This window comes from Mesocricetus auratus, unplaced genomic scaffold (genome assembly GCF_017639785.1).
Source record: "Mesocricetus auratus isolate SY011 unplaced genomic scaffold, BCM_Maur_2.0 Super-Scaffold_100009, whole genome shotgun sequence".
NCBI lineage: Eukaryota > Metazoa > Chordata > Mammalia > Rodentia > Cricetidae > Mesocricetus > Mesocricetus auratus.
The window spans coordinates 80,911,387-80,928,241 of record NW_024429193.1 but is presented as its reverse complement, the minus strand read 5'-3'; positions in this window follow the sequence as shown (position 1 = coordinate 80,928,241).

Sequence of the window (16,855 nt, the reverse complement as noted above, 5' to 3'; positions counted from 1 at the left end):
ATTACCAAATATATGTAATAAAAGTGAAGAAATATTGTCTGAATAGAAGTAAATTATAAAAATTATTAAGTAAAACAATTATACGGATTATATACTTATATGCAAAACAAAATATAAAGTACATATAAAGTACTGTATAACACCTTTAAATATGCAAAATCATAAATTAATACAACTAAACTACTAAGACACTACTAAAATGAGAGTTAATTATTTAATATTTAATTTAAAATATTTAATATTGCTAAAATAATATTTAAACTGTGCCCAACGATGTATGCTTAAAATTATCTCTTATATTTATCTTTATAACACAAGTCCATTAAATTAACTGACATCAAATGACCAGATTTCAGCGTATATAAATTCACTCACCAATGGGAATGTTTAAATGTGTTCAATTTCCTTAAATCCAGTTGTTGCAGCAACACATTGCAGCAACAAAACTATTTCTCAGTTTTATTCATTTTTTCAAAGAATTGCCTAAATATATATGATTAGCCTTATTATCTCCCCTTTCCAACTCCTCCCTAAGTTTCCCCTTGCTCAAGCTCATGACCTCTTCTAAGTTTATTATACATACACACACACACACACACACACACACACATACACACACACACACCTCTGACTAAGCATATTTATTACTGTTCTTATGCACACATGTTTAGGGCTGACCAACTGATATTGAATAGCTTATCAGGGGCTCCTTCCTGGAGAAAGATTTCTGTAAGCACCCATGGGTTGCCTGTAGCTCTTCCTCTAGTGTTGAAGTCTTGTGAAACTTTATCCATGTATGTTGTTCTTTGAAACATAACTGTCATTATGCTGGTCCGAATATTTAAAAGACAAAAAATCAAGAAAGTAAATGAAACAATTAAAACATAATCTGTGGGCCTGAATTGATTTAAGTTCTTAAAACAATAAGTAAAAATGGGTAAAAAGGGTTCCTTGGGCAGCATCAGGTAAACAGGCCAGCTTCCCGGCCTGTGCTCCAGAGCCTGCAGATCGCCTGGGAACTGCACAGAGCTCCCAATCCCAGCGGGAGCCAAGCACCCCAGACTCCAGATCTTCTCTCCCACCAACGAGACCAGGAAAGGAGAGGAGGCTGGGAGTCCAGGGAAGCAGCTGTTCCTCGGGCAGCATCAGGTAAACAGGCCGGCTTCCCGGCCTGTGCTCCAGTGCCTGCAGATCGCCTGGGACCTGCACAGAGCTCCCAATCCCGGTGGGAGCCAAGCACCCGACTTCAGATCTTCGCTCCCACCAACGAGACCAGGAAAGGAGAGGAGGCTGGGAGTCCAGGGAAGCAGCTGTTCCTCAGGCAGCATCAGGTAAACAGCCCGGCTTCCCGGCCTGTGCTCCAGTGCCTGCAGATCGCCTGGGACCTGCACAGAGCTCCCAATCCCGGTGGGAGCCAAGCACCCGACTTCAGATCTTCGCTCCCACCAACGAGACCAGGAAAGGAGAGGAGGCTGGGAGTCCAGGGAAGCAGATGTTCCTCGGGCAGCATCAGGCAAACAGGCCTGCTTCCCGGCCTGTGCTCCAGTGCCTGCAGATCGCCTGGGAACTGCACAGAGCTCCCAATCCCGGCGGGAGCCAAGCACCCAGACCCCAAGTCTTCTCTCCCACCAACGAGACCAGGAAACCAGAGGACCCAGGGAGACCAGGACCAGCATTCGGACAAGGACTAGAAGAACCACCACATTATTGGACTTGCTAGCACCCACCAAAAGGGAACTCTGGTCCCCAGACCAGTAAGGGGCTCTTTCTGCACCCACTAGAAGAAGAGATGGGAAAGAGACAATACAAAAACACAGTCAGCAACCGAAAAACAAATATGACACCGCCAGATTCTAGAGACTCCACACCAGCAAGACCCCAACATTCCAATGTGGACGAAGCAGAAGAGAACGACCTTAAAAGCACTTTCATGAAAATGATAGAGGCCCTAAAAGAGGACATTGGAAAATCCCTCAAAGAAATGGAAGAAAAAACAAACCAAAAAATGCAAGAAATGGAAGAAAAAACAAACCAAAAAATGCAAGAATTGGAAGAAAAAACAAACCAAAAAAGGCAGGAAATGGAAGAAGAAATGAAGCAAAAAATGCAAGAAATGGAAGAAAAAACAAAGCAAAAAACGCAAGATTGGAAGAAGAATCATACCAAAAAAGGCAGGAAATGGAAGAAGAAACAAACAAAAAATGCAAGAAATGGTAGAAAAAACAAAGCAAAAAATGAAAAAAATGGAAGAAGAAACAAACCCAAAAAGGCAGGAAATGGAAGAAGAAACAAAGCAAAAAATACGAGAAATGGAACAAAAAGCAAACCAAAAAATGCAAGAAATGGAAGAAAGAACAAACCAAAAAATTCATAAAAGGCAACAAACGGACAAACAGATAAACAGAAAATTGCAAGAAGCAATGCAAACACTGCAAGGGTTGAAAACTGAAATAGAGTCATTAAAAAAAACACAATCTGAAGAAAGGCAGAAAATAGAAAAGCTGGACAAACAGTCAGGCACTACCAATACAAGCATTACCAACAGAATAGAAGAGATGGAAGAGAGAATCTCAAGTGTTGAAGATACGCTAGGAGAAATGGATTTATCAACCAAAGAAAACCTTAAATCCAACAAATCCTTAACACAAAACATCCAGGAAATATGGGACACCATGAAAAGACCAAACCTAAGAATAATAGGTATAGAAGAAGGAGAAGAAATCCACCTCAAAGGGGCAGAAGGCATATTCAACAAAATCATAGAAGAAAACTTCCCCAACCTTAAGAAAGACATGCCAATGAAGGTACAAGAAGCCTACAGAACACCAAATAGAGTGGACCACAAAAAAAAATCCCCTCACCACATAATAATCAAGACCCCAAACATACAGAATAAAGAAAGAATATTAAGGGCAGCTAAGGAAAAAGGTCAAGTAACATATAAAGGCAGACCTATCAGAATTACACCTGATTTCTCCATGGAAACTCTGAAAGCCAGAAGGTCCTGGATAGATATTCTACCTACACTAAGAGACCATGGATGCCAGCCCAGACTACTATACCCGGCAAAGCTCTCAATCACTATAGACGGAGATAGCAAGATATTCCATGACAAAACTAGATTCAAGCAATATGTGTCCACTAACCCAGCCCTACAGAACATTTTGGAAGGAAAACTCCAACCCAAGGAACCTAACTACAACCAGAAAAACATAAGCATTAGAGAATCCCTCTCTACCAACAGCCAAAAGAACAAAGGGGTGAAATCCCACACATAATTCCACCAACAACAACCATCGCAAATCGAAGAAGGATTGGTCATTAATATCCCTCAATGTTAATGGCCTTAACTCACCCATAAAAAGACACAGACTGGCAGATTGGATTCGAAGACAGAACCCTTCCTTCTGCTGCATACAAGAAACACACCTCACCCTTAAAGACAGACATTACCTGAGAGTTAAAGGTTGGGAAAAAATTTTTCAATCAAATGGACCCAAGAAACAAGCAGGGGTAGCAATCCTAATATCTAACAAACTAGACTTTAAAATAAAATCAATCAAAAGAGATGAAGGAGGTCATTACATACTCATCACAGGTGAAACCCACCAAGATGAAGTGTCTATCCTAAACATCTATGCCCCAAATACAAAGGCATCCACATTTGTTGGCTTTACGGACGCTGTAACGATACGCGACACACAATTACGGAAAGTGAAGCTAAGTATTTTATGTAGAAAATTACTCACAAGATACCAAACCCCGAGAAGCCCAGCAGATCTCCGCTAGCGACTGGACCGGAAGCCGCACTCCAGGAAAAGAGAGCGAGACTTCCTGTGCGCTGTCTTTTATGCCTTCCCCCGTAACGCCCCTAGCCATGCCCAAAAGTGGGCTTGGCTAGTGACGTAGTTCCGCCTACGTACGTATACGTCTTTACGTCCAGTCGTATACGTCTTTAGTCCTGCCTAAAGTGGGTGTGGTTAGCGGTGTGGTAAACCGCCCTTTTATTACCTCATCTGTATGCGCCTCTAGTAAGTCACATGTTTAATGGCGGCATAGACTTAGTAAGTCACATGTTTAATGGCGGCATCAGACTTCCTCCTACACACATTCGTTAAAGAAACATTATTAGAACTTAAATCTCATCTAAAGCCCCACACAGTTATAGTGGGAGATTTCAACACACCACTCTCACCACTAGACAGGAATACCAAACAGAAACTCAACAAAGAAGCAAAAGGTCTAATAGAAGTAATGACCCAACTGGGATTAACAGATATCTATAGAACATTTCATCCACATAAAAAAGAATATACCTTCTTCTCACCACCACATGGAACCTTCTCAAAAATCGACCACATACTTGGCAACATATCAAACCTCAGCAGCTACAAAAAAAATTGGAATAACTCCATGCATCTTATCAGACCACCATGCTTTAAAATTAGAATTCAACAACAACACAAATTGCAAAAAACCTACAAACTCATGGAAATTGAATAATGCTCAACTGCACCATCCCTGGATCAAAGAGGAAATAAAAAATGAAATTAAAGACTTCCTCGAATTCAATGAGAATGAAGACACAACATACCCAAGCCTTTGGGACACTTTGAAAGCAGTGCTACGGGGGAAGTTCATAGTGCTAAGTGCTCACATGAAGAAACATGAGAACAGTTATAGCAGAGAATTAACATCACAGCTGAAAGCGCTAGAACAAAAAGAAGCACACTCCCCCCAGGAGGAGTAGACGCCAGGAAATAATCAAATTGAGGGCTGAAATCAATAAAGTAGAAACCAGGAAAACAATACAAAGAATCAATGCAACAAAGAGTTGGTTCTTTGAGAAAATCAACAAGATAGACAAACCTTTGTCCAAACTTACCAAACAGCAGTGAGTGAACACGCAAATTAACAAAATTAAAAATGAAAAGGAGGACATAACAACAGACTCTGAGGAAATCCAGAGAATCATTAGGTCATACTTTGAAAACCTGTACTCCACAAAATTTGAAAATTTAAAGGAAATGGATGACTTCCTGGACAGCTATCAATTGCCAAAATTAAATCAAGAACAGATAAGCAATTTAAATAGACCTATAACCCCTATGGAAATAGAAGCTGTCATCAAAAGTCTCCCAACCAAAAAAAGCCCAGGTCCAGATGGCCTCAGTGCAGAATTCTACCACAAATTCAAAGAACAGCTTATACCAATTCTTCTCAAAGTGTTCCACACAATAGAAACAGAAGGGTCCTTGCCAAACTCTTTCTATGAGGCTTCAATAACCTTGATCCCCAAGCCACACAAAGATACAACCAAGAAAGAGAACTTCAGACCAATATCCCTCATGAACATTGATGCAAAAATACTCAATAAAATACTGGCAAATCGGATCCAAGAACACATCAAAACAATCATTCACCACGATCAAGTAGGTTTCATCCCAGGGATGCAGGGATGGTTCAATATACGAAAATCCATCAACGTAATCCACCATATAAACAAGCTGAAAAACAAAAATCACATGATCATCTCACTAGATGCTGAAAAAGCCTTTGACAAAATCCAACACCCTTCATAATAAAGGTCTTGGAGAGATCTGGGATAACAGGGACATACTTAAACATAATAAAAGCTATATACAGTAAACCAACAGCCAACATCAAACTAAATGGACAGAAACTCAGCGCAATTCCTCTAAAATCAGGAACAAAACAAGGCTGTCCACTCTCTCCATACCTTGAAGTTCTAGCTATTGCCATACGACAACAAAGGGGGATCAAGGGGATACAAATTGGGAAGGAAGAGGTCAAACTTTCACTGTTTGCAGACGATATTATAGTTTACATCAATGACCCAAAGAACTCTACCAGGGAACTCTTACAGCTGATTAACACCTTCAGCAAAGTGACAGGCTACAAGATCAACTCAAGAAAATCAGTAGCCCTACTATATACAGATGATAAAAGGGCTGAAAGAGAAATCAGAGAAACATCACCCTTTACAATTGCCACGAACAACATAAAATACCTTGGGGTAACGCTAACCAAACAAGTGAAAGACCTGTATCGTAAGAACTTTGAATCTTTAAAGAAAGAAATTAAAGAAGCCCTCAGAAAATGGAAAGATCTCCCATGCTCTTGGATAGGTAGGATCAATGTAGTAAAAATGGCAATCCTGCCAAAAGCAATCTACAGATTCAATGCAATCCCCATTAAAATCCCAGCACAATTCTTCACAGACCTTGAAAGAACAATAATCAATTTTGTATGGAAAAACAAAAGACCCAGGATAGCCAAAGCAACCCTGTTCAACAAGGCAACGTCCGGCGGCATCACCATCCCTGACCTCAAGCTCTATTATAGAGCTATAGTCCTGAAAACAGCTTGGTATTGGCACAAAAATAGACAGGTGGACCAATGGAATCGAATTGAAAATCCGGGTATTAACCCACACACGTACGAACATCTGATCTTTGACAAAGAAGCTAAAAATATACAATGGAACAAAGAAAGCATCTTCAACAAATGGTGCTGGCATAATTGGAGACTGGCATGTAGAAGAATGCAGATCGATCCATGTTTATTGCCATGCACAAAACTTAAGTCCAAATGGATCAAAGACCTCAACATAAATCCAGCCACACTGAACCTCTTAGAAGAGAAATTGGGTGGTACCCTTGAACGAATTGGTACAGGAGACAGCTTCCTGAACATAACACCAGTAGCACAGACAGTGAGATCAACAATTAATAAATGGGACCTACTGAAACTGAGAAGCTTCTGTAAAGCAAAGGACACAGTCAGCAAGACAAAAAGGCAGCCCACAGAATGGGAAAAATATTCACTAATCCCACATCTGACAGAGGGTTGATCTCCAAAATTTACAAAGAACTCAAGAAGCAAGTCTCCAAAACAGCAAAGGACCCAATTAAAAAGTGGGCTGCAGAACTAAATAGAGAGTTTTCAATAGAGGAGTCTAAAATGGCTGAGAGGCACTTGAGAAAGTGCTCAACATCCTTAGCCATCCGGGAAATGCAAATCAAAACAACTCTGAGATACCATCTCACTCCTGTCAGAATGGCTAAAATCAAAAACACCAATGACAATTTATGCTGGAGAGGATGTGGTGAAAGGGGACACTCCACCATTGCTGGTGGGAGTGCCAACTGGTTCAGCCACTTTGGAAATCAGTATGGAGATTCCTCAGAAAAATGGGAATAAACCTACCACAAGACCCAGCAACTCCACTCTTAGGCATATATCCAAAAGATGCCCATTCATACAACAAAGATGTCTGTTCCACTATGTTCATAGCAGCTTTATTTGTAATTGCCAGAACTTGGAAGCAACCTAGATGTCCCTCACCTGAAGAGTGGATAGAGAAAATGTGGTACATCTACACAATGGAGTACTATTCAGCAGAAAAAATAATGGAATCATGAGATTCGCAGGCAAATGGATGACACTAGAAGAAACCATCCTGAGTGAGGTAACCCAGTCACAAAAAGAGAAGCATGGCATGTACTCTCTCATATATGGATTATAGACATCGATCTGGGGAGTGCCAGCCTTCAATCCTATGGCCAGAGAGTCTGGGAAACAGAAACTTTATTTAGTGGCTGATCGAAGAAGAGGCAGACTCCCTCGGTTAAGTACTGAGCTGAACTCAAGAAAGCCAGTAACAGAGAGGGAGGACTGATGATCAAAGGGATTAAGACTGGGCTGGTTTAACCCCCAGAAACAGCTGACCAGACAAAGGTTAACTCTTGAATCCCAGGCATCAGCCTGGGATGCCAGCATCGGACTGATCAAGACCCCCTGAATCTGGGTGTCAGTGAGGAGGCCTAGGGAATCTATTGAGCCTTGGGCAGCAGATCAGTACCAATCCCAAGTATACACACGGACTTTGGACTCCCATAGAACAACGTGAGGTGCACTCTCACCCTGAACTCTTGGGGAAGGGTCTAGGCCCTGCCCTATATGAAATGACGGACTATGCACACCCCCATGGAGGGCCTCACCCTCCCTGGGGAAATGAGGGGATAACGGGCGGGGGGGGGGAGGGCTCGGGAGGAAGGGAGGGAATGGGAGAGGGACCTGGAACTGACTTGTGAAGCAACCTTGTTTCTTATCTAAATTTAAACTGGAAAATAAAATTTAAAAAAAAAAGAACAAAAAAAAGGGTAAAAAGTATCTTTACAAGTGTTCAATATCCTTAGCAACATGAAATTACATATTAAAACTACTTTAAGATTTTTGTCTTATCCAATTTAGGATGGCAAAGATCAAGAAAACACTGACTCCAAATGCTAACAAGTTTGTTGCACAGGAGTGGCCTTGATTTAAATTGTACACATTGTAAACTAGTGCTTTATTATTGGAACTAAGGAAAGAGCTAACTTTCCTAACTCTTCTATATCACTGTTCATCATCGAAGGCAGTCATGGGAGGAACACGAATCAGTCAGTAACCCAGAGGCAGGAGCGGATACTGTGATCATAGAGCTCCAGGAATCTAGTCAGAGAGGGTGGAGGGAATATGTCAGCAAGGGAGGTTAAGAACATGATGGAGAAATCTATAGAGACAGCTGAACCAAGTTCTTGGTAACTCATGAACTCTAGACTTACAACATAGAGACCCCAGGGGACCAAACTAGGCCCTCTATATACGGGATGCAGTTGTGAAGCTTGGACTATCAGAGAGGTCACTGGCAGTACGACCATGATGGAAACCAGGTACATGAGCTAGCTTCTTGAAGCCCATTCACTATGGTGGGATGCCATGCTCAGTCTTAATGCATGGGAGAGGGGCCTGGCCCTCCCCAACCTATTGTGCCAGAGTAGGTTGGCTAAACCTGGGAGCCCATACCCATGAGGAGGAGTGACCTGGGAGTGGGTTAGCAGAGAGGTGATGGGGTCAGAGGATGGGTGGGGGGGGAGAACTGTGGTGGGGATGTAAAATGAAATCAAAAAATAAAAAAATGGAACAAAAGGAAAGAGTGCCTAGTTCTATAAACCAGGTCAAATGTCCTTGCCTGAAGAGATCATACACCTGAGAGAAGAACCTATTACTTTAAGATTCCAAAATCAATATAATTTCTGTTTTCATTTTTAAAAAACATTTTAATTTTACATATCACTCCCTGTACCCCCTCCCGCCCCTTCTTACATTACCCCCATCATCCCACCTCCCAATCCCCCACCTACTACTCAGAAAAGGTGACACCTCCCGTGGAAGTCAATAAACCTTGTCAAATCACATTGAAGCAAGACCAAGGCCCTCCCTCCTATATCTAGGCTGCGTAAAGTATCCCTCCATAGAGAATGGGCCCCCAAAAGCCAGTTTTTGCACTAGGGATAAATCTTTGTCACACTGTCTGTGGTTCCATAAACTGCTCACACCATACAACTGTCACTTACATTCAGAGGGCCTAATTTGGTCCTATGCAGGTTCCCCAGCTGTCAGTCTAGGGTCAGTGAGCTCCCATTAGCACAGATCAGCTGTTCCTGTGGGCTTCCCCATCATGATCTTGACCCTTTGTTCATATTATCGTTCCTCCCTCTCTTTGACTGGACTTTGGGAGGTTGACCCAGTGCTTAGATGTGGATCTCTGTATCTGCTTCCATCAGTTACTGGGTGAAGGTTCTATGATGACAATTAAGGTAGTCATCAATTTGATTACAGAGGAAGGCCAGTTCAGGTACGCTCTCTACTACTGCTTAAGAATCTTACCTGGGGTCTTCCTTGTGGGTTCCTGGGAGCCAGTTTTCTTGGTAGCCACATAATCTCATTCCCTCATGCTGTCTTCCCCCTCTCTCCATCTTCACCACCCTCCCATTCTATCCTCACCCTCACCTTCCATGCTCCAGACTTACACAGGAGATCTTGTCTATTTCCCATTCTCAGAAGGATCATTGCACATCACTCCTAGGGCCCTCCTTGTTGCACAGCTTCTCTGGCATTGAGGACTAAAGGCTGGTTGTGCTTTGCTTTATGTCTAATATGCACTTATTAGTGAGTGCACAGCATGTTTGTCTTTCTGGGTATGTATTACCTCACTCAGGATGTTTTTTCCAGTTCCATTCATTTGCCTGCAAATTCCATTATGTCATTGTTTTTTGTTTGTTTGTTCATTTGTTTTTTTGTTGTTTTGTTTTGTTTTGTTTTCTACTGAGTTGTACTCCATTGCATAAATACATCACATTTTCCTTATCCATTTTTCAGTTGAGGGGAATCAGGTTGTTTGCAAATTCTGGCCATTACAAACAATGTTGTATGAACATAGTCAAGCAACTGTCCTGTGGTATCCTTTAGGTATATGTCCAAGAGTGGCATTGCTGGGTCTTTAGGTAGATTTATTCCCAATTTTCTGAGAAACAGTCATGCTTACTTCCAAAGTGGCTATATAAGTTTGCAGTCCCATCAGCAGCAGAGGAGTGTTCCCCTTACTTCACATCCTTTCCACCGTAAGCTGTCATCGAAGTTTTTGATCTTAACCATTTTTACAGGTATAATATGGTAGCTTAGAGTTTGTGGGAGCCCACAGATTTGACTCCATTCCATTTTGACTTAAGATCAGAGAGGTTTTGCCTGCCTTTGCTCTTCCAAGATGAAAAAACAGGATGTCTGGCCTATGATATAAATACAAAATCATGTTTAGCCTAAGTTATGGTCACTGCATGTCCTGCCTAAACAACAAAATATTTAACTCACAATACAATTTTACTGTGGTAACTATGTGTCCTGCCTATAATAGAGAATACTTAACTCAGGAGATAATTATTTGATGTTTTGCATATGGAGAATGTAATCATGTTTGCTTGTTCTTTGTATCTTGGTAAAGAAGTTTTTCCCTTTTACCTCTCTTTTTGTCGGGGTAGTAAAAGACTTTGAAAAATAACTTGGGCAATTAAGTACTTACAAGGTTTCCTCCAGACTCTATCTCTTGTCTTTTGTCTAATTCTTTTCCTCAATCCATACTTCTCCTTCCAAGCAGGGACCAGACAGACTAATTGGCAGAACCAGACAGAACCCCCCTCCCAAATTGGGTTACTACAAGAATTGTTTTGATTTGCATTTCCCTGGTGTCTAAGGTTGTTGATCAATTCCTTAAGTGTCTTTCAGCCATTTGAGATTCCTCTGTTGAGAATTTTCTGTTTAGATCTGTACCCAATTTTATAATTGGATTATTTGGTATTTTGATATCTAATTTTTTTTAGTTCTTTGTATACTTTGAAGATCAGCCCTCTATTAGAAATGGCATTGGTGAAGATATTTTCGCATTCTGTAGGCTATGTTTTTGCCTTACACAAGCTTGTTAGTTTCAGGAGGTCCCATATATTAATGTTGCTCTCAGCATCTATGCTACTGTTATTTTATTTCGGGAATAGTCTCCTGTGGCAATACATTCAAGGCTACATCCCACTTTATGTTCTATGAGGTTCAGTATGGCTGGATTTATATTGAGGTCTTTGATCCATTTAGAGTTGAGTGTTGTGCATGGGGATAGATATAGATCTATTTGCTTTCTTCTACACATCGACATTTGTCTATGCCAACAACATTTATAGAAGATGCTTTCCTTTTTCCATTGTATGATTTTAGTTTCTTTGTCAAATATCAGGTATTCATAGGTGTGTGTATTAATATCAGGATCTTTAATTTGATTCCACGATTCATTTGTCTGTTTTGTGCCAGTACCAAACTGTTTTCATTAGTAAAGCTCTATAGTAGAACTTGAAATCAGGGATGGTGATACCTGTGGAAGTTCCAATATTGTACAGGATATGTTGGTTATCCTGTTTTTTTGTTTTTCAATAGAAAGTTGAGTATTGTTCTTTCAAGATTTGTATAGAATTGTGCTGAGATTTTGATAGGGATTGTATTGAATCTGTGGATGGCTTTTGGTAAGATTGTCATTTTTGCTATGTTGATCCTACCTATTCAAAAGCATAGGAGATCTTTATATTTTCTATATCTTCTTAAATTTCTTTCTTCAAAGACTTAAAATTTTTGTCATATAGGTCTTTCACTTTTTGGTTAGAGAGACCTCAAAATATTTTATGTTGTTTGTGACTATTGTAAAGAGTGGTGGTTCACTGACTTCTTTCTCAGGTTGGTTATCATCTATATATAGAAAGGCTACTATTTTTTTTTGAATTAATCTTGTATCCTGGCACATTACTGAAGGTGTTTATCAGCTGTAGGTGTTCCCTGGTAGAATTTTAGGGTTACTTATGTATGCAATCATATCATCTGCAAATAGCAAAAGTTTGACTTCTTCCTTCCCAATTTGTATCTCCTCCATCCCCCTTTGTTGTCTTATCATGATAGCGAGAACTTGGACTACTATATTGAATAGGTATGGAGAGAGTAGATAGTCATGTCTTGTTCCTGATTTTAGTGGAATCATTTTGAGTTTCTGTCCATTTATTTTTAGGTTGTTGACTTGCTGTATATTGCCTTTATTATATTACATATGTTCTTTGTATCCTTTATCTCTCCAAGACCATTATCATTAAGGAGTGCTGGATTTTGTCAAAGGCTTTTCCAGTATCTACTGAGATGATCATGTGGTTTCTTTCTTTCGGTTTGTTTATAAGTGGATTATATTGACAGATTATTATACATCAAACCATCCCTGCTTCTCTGGGATGAGGCCTATTTTATCATGGTGTAATTTTTCTGATGTATTTTTGAATTCAGTTTGCCAGAATTTTATTGAATACTTTTGCCTCAATGTTCATGAGGGAAATTTTCTGTAATTCTCTTTCTTCATTTCCTTTCTATGTGGTTTAGATATCGGGGTAAATTTAGACTCATGAAAAGAATTTGACAATGTTCCTTCTACAGTGTGAAACAATTTGAGGAGTATTGGTATTATCTCTTCTTTGAAGTTCTGATATAATTCTGAAGTGAAACCATTTGGCCCTGAGCTTTTCATTTTTTTCTTTTCAAGACTGTTGATGACTGCTCCATTTCTTTAGGAGTTATAGGTGTATTTAAATTGTTTGTCTGGTCTTGATTTAATTTTTGTATTTTGAATGCGGCAACTATCCAGAAAATTGTCAATTTCCTTTATATTTTCCAATTTTGTGGAGTCCAGGCTTTTGAAGTATGACCTGAAGATTCTCTGTATTTCCTCAATGTCTGTGGTTATGTCCTCCTTTTCATTTCTGATTTTGTTAATTTGGATATTCTCCCTCCTCTCTGTCTTTTGGTTAGTTTGGATAATGGTTTATCTATATTGTTGTTTTTCTCAAAGAACCAATGTGGTGAGGGAGCTTTATTTTTGGTACAGTCTATTTGGTGTTCTGTAAACTTCTTGTATTTTCATATTTATATCCTTCCTTAGGTTGGGAAAGTTTTCACCTATGATTTTTTTAATATGTTCTCTGTGCCTTTGAGCTGGTTTTCTTCTCCTTCTTCTATCTGTATTATTCTAGGTTTGGTCTTAGTGTCCCAGATTTCCTGGATATTTTGTGTTAAGAACTTGTTAGATTTAACCTTTCTTTTACCTATGAATTTGTTTCCTGTATTGTATCTTCAATGCCTGAAATTCTCTGTTCCACCTCTTGTATTTTGTTGCTTATATGTGTATCTGTAGTTTCTGATCATTTAACCCATTTTCCATTTTCAGCATTCCCTTGATTAGTGTTTTCTTTATTGCCTCTATTTGAGATTTCATATCTTGAACCATTTCCTTCTCCTGTTTGTTTATTCTTGACTTCTTTTGAAGGATTTATTGATTTCTTCAATTTTTTTCTATGTTTTCCTCCACTTCTGTAATGGATTATTTTCATTTCCTCTTTAAGGGCTTCTATCATCTTCACAAGGTTATTTTAAGGTCATTTCTACTGCTTCATCTATGTTGGGATGTTCAGGTCTTGCTGTTGTAGAACCACTAATTTCTGGTGGTATTGTATTGCTTTTTACATTGTTGAATGTATTGTTACAATGACTTCTACCCGTCTCTTTGTCCAATTGGTGCAGATAGGGTCTGTACTTCATAGTGCCCCTCTTCCTCCAGTTGGTGTAGGTAGGGCCTAGGACTTAGGTGATCTGGGGTAGAATATTATTTTAATGTGTATGACTTTTGTTTATGCTGCATTTGTTTAACACAAGAAGCTGTGATTGTTGCCAGTCTAAAGAGCTGGAGAGTCAATAGGGGTCAGGAGCAAGGATAGGTGAGGCTAGCAGACAGAGTATAAATAGAAGGAGAAAAGAAAGAAGAAGAAAAAGAAGATATAGAAAAAGGAGAAGATGTCTCCTGAGGTCAGCCACCCAGCAACACAGCAAGCTATAGAGTAAGATATAAAAACATGTGTACAGGAATAGTAAAAGAAAATTCGAGTGGCAAAAGTTAAGTGGGATTATATAAGTTATGAAAAGCTGGCTAGAAACAAGCCAAGTTAAGGCCAGCATTCATAACTAAGATTAAGCAGCTATGTGTGATTCATTTGAGAGCCGAGTGGCGGGCCCATCAGAAATGGCCAAAAAGTCAAAAGAGTAAAAAATATCACATAAGTATAGAGCAGTTGGGGCCTGAGTCTCTGGTGATCATGCCTGCAGGTTTAAATGGGGCCAAAGTTCCTGTGGTAGCTGATATTGTGGAGGCTGCTGCCAGGTCTCTGGAGCTTTGGTGGGTGGATTGGGGCTTGGGATCTGCAGTCGGGGGCTAGGGCCTACGGAGCAGAGTCATACAGCTGGGAGTCCAGTTGCCTCCTCCAGGTACAGGTGGGGCCATGATTCTTGTGGTCACTGATGTGGTGGGGGTTGAGAGGGGTGTGGGCAGTCAGGTACCAGGTCTCTGGGGCTTTGGTGGGTGGGGATGGGGATCAGAATGTGCCACCAGGGGCTAGGGCTTATGAAGCAGAGCCATCCAGTCTCCTGCTCAGAAAGTTACTTGATTTCTGTGTTTTTTAAATACTTTTTCTAAGATGCACAGGTGAATATAACTCACATCTCAACAAATAAACTTTTTGCAATGGATGGAGACTATTACAGAAATCTACAACTAACCAAAATGCAGAGAAGCAGTGACTGTAGAGCATCCAACACCAAATCATTTATCTGCAATGTAACCCCTACACCCAAGGCTTAGATTACGTCATGAAAGAGGAACAAGAGGTTTCTAAGAGCCAGATGATCAGGAGGTCTGATTCAAAATACTCTTCTATTCGTGACTGAGAAGCTGTATCGGTAAAATTTCAGCAACATGTTTAACCATTTTCTAAAAGCAATGGTAATGGTAATGTCACTGGCCTTATTTGTAGATGTAGTGGTAAATTTTTGACTGGAAACTTACCATCCAGGAAGATAGACTGTTTGTATCAAATTTATATTTTATGAGTATTTTACAGTGTATGCTTTAAAGAAGAAAATTTGTAAATAATCCTGTATACTGATGATTATGTCAAGAAGTCTGCAAAACAGGAAATATTTTAAGTTTAAAAAGATGGTTGATTTATGAAACAGAAACCCGAAGAATAAGATTCTGAAAATTCTCTTTGAACTAAAATTGGAACATATATACCTGCCTAAATTGTATCAAGAAGAAGGTTAAACAAGATGTACTTGAATAACTTCTGAAATCAGTGTTTTCATAGAACTGTTGAGACATAGTCTAAATCCCAAACAGCATTGAATTGAACTAAGGGCTACTTGTAGTAGAAAATTATGTATTAACTATATTTATTAATACAATTTTCTTTGGTTTTAATCGTAATTTACCTATCTGCATATTGGAAAAAGTTAAATGGAAAATACATGCAACAGTTTACAAATAATGTGTATCAAAAGTATTTTTGAAGATTTACGTACCATTATTTTTAATGTGAATGCTTGTGTGTTTAATGTGCACGCTTGTGTGCTGCCTGCATGTATGTCTGTGTACCCCATGCAATCAGTGCCCTCTGAGGTCAGAAGAGGACATCAGATTCCCTAGGAATGGAGTCACAGATAGATTTGAGCTGCCATGTGGGTTCTAGAAACTAAACCTGGGTCCTCTGAAAGAACAAATGCTCTTAATTAATGAATCAACCCTCCAGCTCTAGTCAAAAAAGTTTTATGACTATAGATATGGACATGAGTGTCTGTGCAAATTCAGGATGAATAATTCTAAGTCATATTTAATAATAAGACTTCAGTGTTTTAGGTCCTATAATTTTATTTTATGTTTAATGATAGTAATTACATATTTGACAGGAAAAAATTGTAGCAGAAAGCTGAGGCACAGAATCATACCAGTAGTATGTCTATTGACAATGTGTCATATACAGGTGCATACACAGCAATTTTCATGTCCATTTCATATCAATCAACATGTGACTACTCCACTCTTAGTAGACATTGTTCATGAATATCCTTACATTTATACAGTTTCCAGTGATGTCATCTGTCATGGTAGCTACTCTGTCATCAATATATAACTGATTTCAATATACATCTAATGTTATTCATAATTTAACAATTTTATTTTTAACTGAATGAGGAGTACCTGCAAAAACATGTTAGAAATTAATTAAAAGTCATTAATATTTTAATAAAACTATCAACTTTTTGCTACCCAAAGGTCTTAAAGTAGTAGTTTTTATATCATTGTCATTATAATGGCATAATTTGATTTAATTGATTAATTCACTGCTTATTCAAATAATTTAGCTGTCAAATATGTAAGGATATTTGTTAGATGAATTCACTTCTTTGGTGTTTCCAAGACAGATTGCAAGTGCACTACTTTGTTAATACTGTGATTAATATTCTGTTAAAGATACATTCATAAAATATGCAAAGTATTTTCTGTCATAAAATGGCTAGAATTAACTCAAATGCCCACTATAAAGAAGTCTTT